The sequence below is a fragment of the Chrysochloris asiatica genome, unplaced genomic scaffold (genome assembly GCF_000296735.1).
Source record: "Chrysochloris asiatica unplaced genomic scaffold, ChrAsi1.0 scaffold00078, whole genome shotgun sequence".
NCBI lineage: Eukaryota > Metazoa > Chordata > Mammalia > Afrosoricida > Chrysochloridae > Chrysochloris > Chrysochloris asiatica.
The window spans coordinates 13,456,031-13,468,495 of NW_006408596.1; positions in this window are offsets into that span (position 1 = coordinate 13,456,031).

A 12,465-nucleotide genomic window follows, 5' to 3' on the forward strand; every position below is an offset into this window, starting at 1 on the left:
CACATTTCATTATAATAATTTGACTTTGTCTTCTCAAGCTGCCTTTAAAATATTTCTATTCAGCTGTTTTACTTCCTCATTTCTTCATTTGCTTTAGAAATTCTATGCTGAAGAACAAATTTCAGAATCTTGCCTGACATCCGTCGTGGTCTTTTCCCTTTTTTTTTTTTTCTTAATGACCCTTTGTTTTCCTCCTGTATGATATTCTTGATGGCATCCCATAGCTATTCTTTAGTCTTTAGTGTCTAATGCATCAATTTTGTTACTGGGATGCTTTCTAAATTCAAGTGGGATATGTTCACGTTTATATTTTGGCTCTCATGAACTTATTTAAAATTGTATAGCTTCAGCCTGAATTTGCATATGAGCAGTTGATGGTCTATTCCACAGTTTGCCCTGGCCTGGTTTTCACTGATGATAGGGAGATTCTCCACCATCTCTTTCCATAGATGTAGACAATTTGATTTCTCTGTATTCTATCTGGTAAGGCCCATTTATATAGACATCTTTTTTTTTTTAAACAATAAGACTTTGTTTCTCTCCTTGGGACTGATGTTGAGCCTTCACCACTGGACAACTTTACCCTGACTCAGATACCTACAACTGGGTGTGTTTTGGTGAAAGGCTTGCTCTCATCTGTCTTTTAACAAGCCAACCATGGCCGTTGTAATAGTCATCTGTTGTTGCCTAGCAGATTATACAAAAACTCAGTGGCTTTAGACAACATTGAACATCTGCTATCTCCCATGGTTTCTATAGTGGTTACAAGTCAGGCTGCCAATCTCAAGATCAGCAATTCAAACCTACCAGCTGTTTCGCGGGAGAAAGATGAGGCTTTCTGTTCCAGTAAAGATTTACAGCCTCGGAAACCTATACAGGGTCACTATGAGTTGGAACCGACTCTAAGGCACATCACCACCACCATGGTTTCTGTGGGTCAGGAGTTTGGGAGCAGCTTTCTTGGGTGGCTCTAGCTTGGAGTCTCACAATGCTGCAGTTAAGACAGCATGTAGGCCTCCGGTTTTCGTCATTCCTGGCTGGAATGGAGAAGCTGCTTCCCAGGTAGCTCACAGATACGGTTGGTAAAGTGGGACTAGTTAGTTGTTTGCAGGAGGCTTCCGATCCTCACCACACGTAGCTCCCTGTAGGGCTGCTTTGGTCTTCGTACAGCAGCAGGTTCCCTCCAGAGTGAATTAGGCTAGAGAGTGGAAGTGGCCACGTCTTGGATTGCCTAGCCTCAGAAGTTACACACCACCACTCGCACCCTGTTAGACCAACCCTGATGCAGTCTGGGAGGGAACTACACAAGGATCCTTGGGAACCATCTTGGAGGCAGACACCATAGTCAAGCTGGAAATAGTTAAATGAAGCATAGCTAAATAGTTAAATTGTAAATGAAGAGAAGAGCCCTGTTTTTGCTTCTTTTCCAAAAGCCATGATGTGGAGTCATTTGCATGATTGTTGGTAAATGCCATAGAGGTGGTTCTGACTCATAGTGACCCCATACAGGGTTTTAAAGGAGTAGTTGGTGGATATGAACTGCCCACCTTGTGGTTAGCAATCCAGTGTTTATCCTACAGCGCCACACCAGGATTCCATTTACATAACTGCACCTTTTAATCTGAAATTAGTTTCTCTGTGTGGTCACTAGGAAGAGTTCTCTTTTCAACCATCTATACAACAAGGACCGACCTGAAGAGACCGTTACTGATATGTTCAAGTTTACTATCAGGCAGAGTCAGTCATCAGGTAAAGAAGGAGCTGCAGGGGGAGTCTTTCATCAACTCCAGAGCCAGCAATGTAAAGGAAAGATAGCTTTAAAGCCAAGTCTTCATTCAAATCCGGAACCTTTGACTAAATAGCGTTGTGAAATTGAGTAGATTATGGAAAATACCTTCTCCATAGAGCTGCTTTTATCACATAAATAATTGTAAGCATCTTTCGTTATCTATCCTTTGAGAACCTTATCAGTATCAGTTAGAACTTCAAGTTAAGAGGCCATACATGGATCTCAAATCTCGTTGGCAGAAAGGAGTCATGAAACCTTCCTCTCAAAGACTAAAATTTAGAACTGCCACCTATCCTGCAATACCTGGTGTGGTATAGAGACATTTTTTATGTTGTTTAATAAAGATGTATGCAACGAATAAGTCATTGGTCTTGCAAATTTCTGTCATGCAATCTCCTACATCGTTTCTATCACCAAGGCCATATCATTCAATGACTGATCCTTCTTTGTTTCCAACATTTGCATTCCAGTCACCAGCAATTATCAATACATCATGATTTCCTGTTTGATCAACTTCAGACTGAAGAAGTTGGTAGAATTTTTCAATTTCATCATCACTGGCTTTAGTGATTGGTGTACAAATTTGAATAGTAGTGATATTAACTGGTCTTCCTTGTAGGTGTATGGATCTTATCCTGTCATAGACAGCGTTATTCTTCATGATAGATCTTGAATTGTTCTTGATGATGAATGTGACCCCATTCTTCTTCATTTTAGCATTCACAGCATAGTAAAACACACGACAATCTAATCAAAATGGCCAATACAAATCCATTTCAACTCACTAATGCCACTTGCTTGCTGAAAGCAAAGATTTAAAATACTTGCTGATGAAGATCAAAGACCACATGGTTACATCTCAATGTAAAGAAAACAAATATCCTCACCACTGGACCAATAAACAACATCCATATAAATGGACTAAAGACTGAAGTTGTAAAATACTTCATTTTGCTGGGATCAACCATCAACACTCATGGAAGCAGCAGTCAAGAAAACAAATGACCTATTGCATTAGGCAAATCTGCTGCACAAGACCTTTTTAAGGTGTTGAAGAGCAAAGATATCAGCTTGAGGACTAAGGTGTACCTGACCCAAGCCATGATATTTTCAATAAGCTCATATGCATGTGAATAAGCTGGACAGTGAATAAGAAAGAGTGTTAAAGAATTGATGCATTTGAATTAAGGGTGTTTGAGAGGAATATTAAAAGTACTTTGGACTACCAGAAGAACAAACAAATCTGTGTTGGAAAAAAGTACATCCAGAATGCTCCTTAGAAACAAGGAGGGCAAAACTTTGTCTCTCAAACATCAGACATATTATTAGGAGTGACCAGTCCCTGCAGCAGGATATCATGTTTGATAGACTGGAGAAACAGCGAAAAAGAGGAAGACCCCCAACAAGATGGATTGGCACAGTGGTAGCAGCAATGGGCTCAGTTGTAAAGGTGATTGTGAAGATGGTGTTAAGAGCAGGCAGTGTTTCGTCCTGTTGTATATAGGATCGCTCTTAGTCAAAACTGACTCTACGGCACCTGACAACAACGACAGTACTACTTTATCAAAACATGATGTCCCTTTCTAGCAACCTTCTAAGGAACATTCTGAGTGTGCTTCCCCCAAGACTGAATTGTTTGTACTTCTGGAAGTCCAATGTTCTTTGCCAACAACACAGGTTGAACCCATCAATTGTTCTGCTTTCCTTTTACCTTGTCCAGCATTCACATGCATATTGCTGTTGATGCTCAGTGGTACCTAGTAGATTCTGACTCATAGCAACTCTGCTTAGGGTTTCCAATTTACAGCTGGTGGGTTTCAACTACCTTGTGGTTCACAATGCAGTGCTGATCCTACAGTGCCACACCAGAAGTCCATATTATTGCAGCTGGTAAGTGTCATCCAGTAGGGTTTCCAAGGGGCTAAAGGGGTTGAAAAGATCATAGGTGGGTTCAGGCACACCTTCGCTATGAAATTGATAAATTTACTTTTGAAGATTTTAAAAAGGTCTTTTGAAGCAGATTTGCCCAATGCAATATGTTGTTTAATGTCTTTATTGCTGTTTTCATGGACAACGTACGCTGTTTGATGGCTCATTTCCTCTGTCCATTCATTAAGCAAGTATTTAAACATGTAATATTCTAGGTATTGGGGATGCAAAAGAGAACCATGCAACATCCCTGTTTTTATGGAGTTTGTGTTGTTGGACTAGATGATATCTTTCTGCCTAGTAGAGTCTTCTTTATCCTCCAAGATTCAGGCCAATGCCATATCCACCCACCAAAACCAATTTGTGGTTATGCTTTGGCAATAACAACTCCATTATTCAGCTGAAACATTGCTTCCTGGTCCTCTTTTAGGCTTGCTACATTCTGTCTTGTAGTCCAGCGAATAGTCGATAGGGCTTGTCTCATCAGTAAACAGTGGTCTACTCAAAGGGAGAATCCACGGCATTCCTCAATAGGATTCCTGATCTCCCCAGTAGTTAGTATGGGGACCTGGCCATTGGAAAGGCCATCTGACTGAGTTTGAAGACTACGTCCCCTACTTTCACATCACACGTCCATCTGTGTGAACTGTCTCTTCCAAGAGGGAAGACCTTGAAGAAACTAAACAGGTTAGTGGGTGACCACACCGGCTATGTTTTAGCCTTTTGGTGAGTTCTCTACATACTTTTTAATTACTTTGCTCACTTCTTACAACCAACCTCACCTGGTGGCTAGTGTTACCATTACTATTGTACAGATGAAGAAACAGGCTCTGAGAAGTAAATTGACTTCCCTTTGGTGAGCTGGCTGGCCAGAGGTGGAAGAGAGGTTCAAACCCAGATGTGTCACATGTTCAAGCCCCTTCACCAATGTCTCTGCTTTGAAATCAGCTCCTGAGTGGAAAAAATGAAATAGTCTTTAAGGAAGGAGACCGTGGAACATATTCAGTGTGATACATGGAAGAAAGTAAGCAAATGCAGCTGGGAAGAAACTTCCACTGTTCTTATTCCGGGGCATTTATCTGAATCACCCAGGCGATGCTGTGAACCGCAGCTGCCTGCTACAATACTTGCAGATTCTGTAGGTCCAGCAAAGAGCTCAGACAGCCATCTTTCAGAAATACTCTCCAGATGATTCTGAAGGAGAACCACATATGTATGACCCTCAGCTGCTATTTGAAAGGTTGGAAGTTTGAATCCTCTCAGAGGTACCACAGAAGAAAGTCCTGGTTATCTACGTCTGAAAAAGGTAGCTGTTGCAAATCATGTGAGGTGCATACTCAGGAACACATTGGGTCCCCTTGAGTCAGAATTGGCTTCACAGAAACTGGTTTGGGTTTTTGGCTTGTTTGTTTGGAGGATTTGGGATCGCCGCTGAGGACCTAGATTCAGATCCTAACATCACACTGTGGCTAGCTGTGTCTTCCTTCAGCAAGTGGCTCAACTTCTCTGAGTCTCTATTTTTCAAAAATTGCTGTTATCAAGTACTTTTGAGTTGGTTCTGACTTATAGCAACCCTGTATTCTGTTTCCAAGGAGTAGCTGGTGGGTTTGAACTGCTGACCTTGTGGTTAGCAGTCCAGTTTATTTGGAGTCCAACGTTATGTGTCCATAAAGGCATTTTGGCTTACTATTAAGGTTTTTAAGGGACATATGGGAAGAGCCTGGCATATATGAACCACCAGGGAAGCACGGATTCTCTCCTCTCCAGTCTCGCTGAGGAAAACAAAGGAGAAAGCAATGTCTTCACCATGCCAATTTCTCCCTTGACCTTAAGAAGTACAGAAAGGAGAGTCTTTGCTTTGGGAAGCCAACTAAACTTCTGACTTATCCTCTAGGAAGGAGGCTTTCACACATCTGTGATGGATGGTCAGAGATTATAAACATCTCATTTGAGGCCACTGGTTAGAATGGGGATGGAGGGCAGACCGGGACCCAGAACCTTAGGCCAACAAACAAGCAAACCATCCTTCATACAAATGAGCACGGTGGGTAGAAGTGGAAGCTGCACAGATCATCGCTGAAGTTCTTTGGTCCGCTGGAAAACTTTCATTGCTAGTAATGACCATTCTATCGGGTGCTATTTTATTAACACTAATAGACTTTTACAGGGTATTTCTCACATTGCTCTCTGAGAGCCTCAGGAATGCATTAAATATTAAAAGGGAGTACTCTGGGTTGTTCAGTTAAAGGTCCCCTTCTGATGAGGTTTCCCGCAAGTTAGAGACCCGGAGAAAGCAGACCAGCACAGGATGGATGTTTGCTGTCAGCCTCGGCAGGGGAGATGATAAAATAATCATGGTTAATGTTTACTGGGTGCTTACTGAGTGGCAGGCAGTATGCTAAGCACTTTACATGTGTGATATATACATATTTAATACACACAATAACCCAATATTCAGTGTGCTCTTAGCTTCCTGGTTCTACAGATGTAGAAACAGAGGGTGAGATTTCAAAGGTAGGATGAATGGCAAATGAATAGGGAAGTAGTAGACAGGTTTTGGAATCAGGCAGACGAGACGGGGTTTTTTGTTGTTGTTTTTGCCATATTTGCTTCTCATCAGCTGTGTAACCTTGAACAAGTTGCTAAGTCTCTCTGAGCTTCATTTTTTTTGTGTATTTTGTGAAGTTGAGGTTCTCCTCATTTTACAGGTAAGCCTATTGAGTTCCAAGGTCACCAAGCTAGTAAGCGGTAGGGTCAGAACTACTTAAATGGCATTGAATTGTTCCTGTAAGTTCTTATTACGTAATGAAAACCCCCAGTACCACCACTTCATTTTTCATATGATTTTGTGGGTCAAGAATGCAGTTAAGGGCTCGGCCGAGCGGTTCATCTCTGCTCTACACACAGTCAGCTGAGGAAACTATGGTGGGAAGATCCATTTCTGTGATCTTTTGTTTCTGCGCTTACATGTGCTTCTCTTTCTCCGCATGGCATCTCCATCTCCAGGGACTCTCCAAGTAGCATGGGCTTCCTAACAGCATGGTGGTCTAGGGGAATTGGATTCCTTACATGGTGAATGACTTTCCCCAGTATGAATCTTTAAGAGAAATGGCTTGGGTCAGGCACACCTTAGTCTTCAAACAGACATCTTTGCTCTTGAACACTTTAAAGAGGTCTTGTACAGGAGATTTGCCTTATTCAGTATGCCATTTGATTTCTTGGGAGCCTTGTTGGTTCTGTGGGTTGAGTATTGAGCTACTAACCACGAGATGGGTGGTTCAAACCCATCAGCCACTCCTTGGGGAGAAAGGTGAGTTCACTTGTTCCCATAAAGATTACACTAAGGGGTAAGTTCTACTGTATCCTCTGTGGTCACTATGAGTGAGAATCAAGTAGATGGCAGTGAGGTGGGTTTGGAGCATATAGTTTTTGGGACACACTAAACACAAAAAAGTATTTGTTGTTTGTCTAAAAATCAAATCTATCTGGAAATCTTGTATTTTTATTTGCTAAATCTGTCATTGCCACCAGTGCATAGATGGAGGGGCTGAGACCAGGAATTCCTATGTTATCCTTTGACCACAGAGCCAAGGAAGATAGAATTTAAAGTCTGAATGAAGTTGAATTGACTTGAAAGCAGTGAGGTGCAGAGCTAGAGGCTCTCCTTCATCCAGCCATGTCGGGAAAGAAACAGAAAAGGAAGAAACATAATCCTAGTGGGAACCCTAACAATCTTGACTGACCAGTGAGGAGCGGTGCTGGGGACAGCGCTGTGACTACTCCAGCTCATCACAACCCCATGTGACAGAGTAAAATTGTCCCATAGGCTGTCGTCTATTACAGGAGCAGATGACTAGACATTTCTCCCATAGAGCCACTGCATAAATTCAAACTGCCAACCTTTCCGTTAACAGCCAAGTTCTTAGCCTTGTGCCACCAGGGCACCTGGTCACCCAGTATTAGCTGCATTCGTCTGCTTGTGGATTTCATTGTCAAGTCATGTAAGGTGACTTTATTAATGTTCCAAGCCTCTTTTCGCATTTGTGTTGTTGTTATTGTTTTTGTTGTGTGCTGTCAAGTTGGTACAAACTCATAGCAACTTTGTATTAGATTTCCACAGATGTAAACCTTAACAGGAGGCAAAAATCTCATCTTTCTCCCACAGAAAATTAATACAGGGCGTAGTATGAAGAATAAACTAGATGAAAAATGCAATGCTCTTAGATCCACCGTAATTGCTTAGCAATGATGATACCCTGTTTTGGAAACCCTATACATGGTCGCTAAGAGTCAGAACCATCTCGATGACACATAACAATAACATTAACATAACCATTCAAATAAATGCTGTTTATGCAATACTTTGGGTTGAGTGTGAGTGTTGTTGTTGTTAAGTGCCGTCGAGTCGGTTCCGACCCATAGCGACCCTGTACAGGGTTTCCAAGGGTATAAATCTTTACGGGAGTAGAAAGCCTCATCTTTCTCCCGCAGAGCGGCTGGTAGTTTCGAACCGCTGACCTTAAGGTTCGCAGCCCGATTCGTAACCACTACGCTACCAGAGCTGTGTGAGTAGTCAGAACTAAAAGAATAAATCCATTTGTATGAAGCCAAGATCAGGAAAATTTGTCTGTGAGAACAGAAATCAAAATAGTGGTTTCCTTTGAGAGACAGCAGTGAGTGGACAAATAGACATGAAGAAGTTTTCTACGGGAAAGCCAAAACCTCACTGCGTTCAAGTCAATTCCAACTCATAGTGACCCTATATAGGATTTCTGAGATGGTAAATCTCATTGGGAATAGACAGCACATCTTTCTACTGTATAGCTACTTCTTGTTGTTAGGTGCCGTCGAGTCAGTTTGGACTCATAGCGACCCTACGTACAACAGAACAAAACACAGCCGGATCCTGCACCGTCCTCAAAATTGCTGCTATGCATGAGCCTATGGTTGCTGCGACTAAGTGGGTTTAAACCTCTAATCTTGAGATTAGCAGCCCAACATCTCACCAACAGCCCTGCCAGAGCTCTTTTTTTATAATAATGATAATGATTTAAATCTTGATAGGGACGTTGGTTACATGAGTGCATGTATACATTTGTCAAAAGTCATTAAATTACATTTGTCAAAAGCCATCAAACTCTAAACTTAAGATCTGTGCATTTCACTGTATGTAATTATACCTCCATTAAAAAAAAAAAGCCTCAAATTTAGACTGCTGATGCTATCTTCCAGTGAAGTTCTGCATCATAGACTCACATAGATAAATTTACCCCATGTAACATTAAACAGGTGTGTACTTTTCTAAACATTTGTAATACATAAAGAATTGCTTATTTTGTATTTAGCATGGTTATTTGTATTCTGCTTTTATGCAAATAGTTTTTGGCTTTAAGTGTGACATTTAAAATATACCTAACTTTCTATTAAGAAGTAAACAGCTTGCTAAAATAAGTTCTAGACGTTATCACTTAGAAGCTGTGTAACTCAGTGGCTCTGAGTTACACAGCTTCTAAGTGACAGCGTTCTTCGCCCATAAAGATGACAGCCTAGAAAACCCTATGGAGCAGTTCTCCTCTGCCATATGGGGTCTCTGTGAGTCCAAATCGACTCAATGTCATCCAACAACAGCATTCATAAGGAAGTCATTCAATCTGTTTAGTCTCCATTCCTTCATCTATAAAATATGTTGATGACAATGAATGTATCCCGGGTAAGACTGGTGCCCACATACAGGTGATGGGGAAACTACCTTTAGACATGGATAACATAGGTAATATTACAGAGTATGAAATGTCTCCCTTACTTAACAGCAAACCATTTTCTGATTAGTTGAAGCCTAGGACCTCTCGTTCATTCATTCAGCTGATACTTGTTGAGTGCCCACTATATGCCAGGCACTATTTTAGGTACATGGAGTCTTGGTGTAGTGCTGCTTATAATAAAGGACTGGACCTCAAGGTCAGCGGTTCAAACTCACCAGCCACTCTTCAGAAACCCTACGCAGGGTCACTATGAGTTGTAACAACACCACCAGTGGGAAGTGATAGGATAATGAGTTGACGATCATGGATGGAAAATTCTGTCCCTGTGTTTCTGCAGTTGAACATTGTCTAATATAATGCCAGGAAACAAGTCCCTAAGGTTGGAAGGCACTCAGAATATGACTGGGGAAGACCTTCTTCATCAAAGTAGAGTCGGTCTAAATGATGTGGATGGAGCAAAGCTTTCAGGAGCTTCATTCGTTGGTATTCATGGTATAACTCCATGTGAGAAGACTCCACTACAAACATCCATTGATAATCAGAACACAGAATGTACAGGATAGAAGATATCTAGGAAATTTGGAAGTTGTCAAAAATGAAAAGAAACACATAAATATTGATAGCCTAAGCATTAGTAAGCAAAAATGGACTGGTATTGGCCATTTTGAAGCAGAAAATCATATGGTCTGCTGGGGCAGGAATGGCAAGTAAAGAAAAGGAAGAACATCCTATTCATTGTCAAAAAGAACATCTCAAGATCTATCTTGAAGTACAGCACTGTCAGTGACAGACCAGTTAATATGACTCTTATTCAATTGAAATTGAAATCAATTTCAAACTTCTGCATCTGAAACTGATCAAACAGGTAGTCAAGATGCATTGATAATTACTGCTAATTGGAATACAAAAATTGGAAATGAAGACGAAAGATCAACTGTTGGAAAACATGTGATAGGAATGACACCAGATCACGTGAAAGAATTTTGCAACATCGACGTATTCATCACCAATACCTTTATAAACAATATAAACAGTGGCTTACATGTGGCCTTTGCTAGGTGGAATACACAGGAACCAAACTGACCACATCTGATTAAACAGACAATGGAAAAGCTCAATTTCATCAGTCAAAAAAGTTCCCACTGCAGAACAGACCATCAATTGGTCATATGTGAGGGCAAATTGAAGCTGAAAAAAATGAAAACAAGTCCACAAGAGCCAAATTATGACCTTGAGTTGATGTTCAACCATGTTAGGAGGTAGGATTTGATCAAGAATGGAAGTATTGAAATAATTGGCCAGGATTTCATTTACTTTGATATACAATCAACACTCATCAAAGCAGACATCAGTATTGAATTTAGAGACCATCTCAAGAAGAGATTTGATGCATTGAATACTAATGACTGAATACCTTATGAATTGTTGGATGACATCATCCATGAAGAAAGCAAAAAGTCACTAAAAAGACAGAAGAGGAAGAAGAGACCAAAATAGATGTCAGAAACTGTTGAATGTAGAATAACTAGCACAAAATGATGAAATGATGGAATACAAGAGCTGAACAAAAGATTTCAGAGGGCTGCTAGAGAGAAGAAAGCCACATATTATAATGAAATGTGCAAAGACTTGGAGTGGTAAAGTCAAAAGGAAAGAGTATACTCAGCATTGCTCAAGCTGAAAGAAATGAAGAAAATAATTTAATATTGAAGTTGTATTGTTGAAGGAGTCTGTGGGTAAAACATTGAACAATGCAGAAAGCATCAACCTAAGAACAGAATACCGACTCACTGTTCCGGAAAGAATGAGTTAACGTTCAACCATGTTAGAAGGTAGGAATTGATCAAGAATGGATGGTATTGAAATCATTCTAAGCTTCACTGAAGGTATGGGTGAAAAACAAGGCTCCAGGAATTGATAGAATATCAAACAGTCTCAATAAACAAAGGTGTTTGATAGCATGTTTCAGCACTTGAGATAATCACTTGTCTATGCCAAGAAATTTGGAAGACAGTTTAATGACCAGATGACTGGCAGAGGTCCTTTATTCATGACCATTCCAAAGAAATAAGACTTATTATGCAGAAAATTTTGAACAATACCATTAATATCACATGCAAGTAAAAATTTGCTCAAGATTATGTAAGACGGTTGCAGCAGTACATTGAAAATCAGACATGCAAGCTGGATTAAGATGGATCTTGGCTGGAAGCAGAAAATACTAGAAAGATGTTTATTTGTGTTTCCTTGACTATGGAAAGACATTCAACAGTGTGAATCATAGCAAATTATGTATGAGTGGGAATTATAGAACACTTCATTGTATTCATGAGGGATCTATGCACTGACCAAGAGGCGGTCATTCAAAACAGAACAAGAGTATACCGTGTGGTTTAAAATCAGGAAAGGTGTACTTCATAGTTGTATCCTTTTGCTGTACTTATTCTTTCAGTATGTTAAGCAAATATTCCGAGAAGCTGGACTATATGAAGAATGAGGCATCAGGACTGGAGGAAAACTCATTAACAACTTTCCATATACAGGTGACACAACCTTGCTTGTTGAAAGCAAAGAGGACTTGAAACACTGACAAACATTAAAGATTACAGTCTTCAATGTGGATTACACCTTAACATAAAGAAAACAAAAATCCTCACAACTGAACAAACAAACAACATTATGATTAATGAGAAAAAAATTGAAGTTGGCCAGGATTTCATTTACTTTGATATACAATCAACGCTCATCAAAGCAGATATCAGGGAATCAAATGGTGTATTGCATTGGGCAATTCTACTGCAAAAGGTCTTGTGAAAGTGTCACATTATGGACAAAGATGTACCTGACCCAAGCTGTGTTTTGTTTTGCTTCTTTTCAGTGGCCTCATAGGCATATGTAAGCTGGCCAATGAATAAGGAAGGCCAAAGAAGAATTGATACCTTTGGATAATGGTGTTAACTAAGAACATTAAATATACAATGGAAT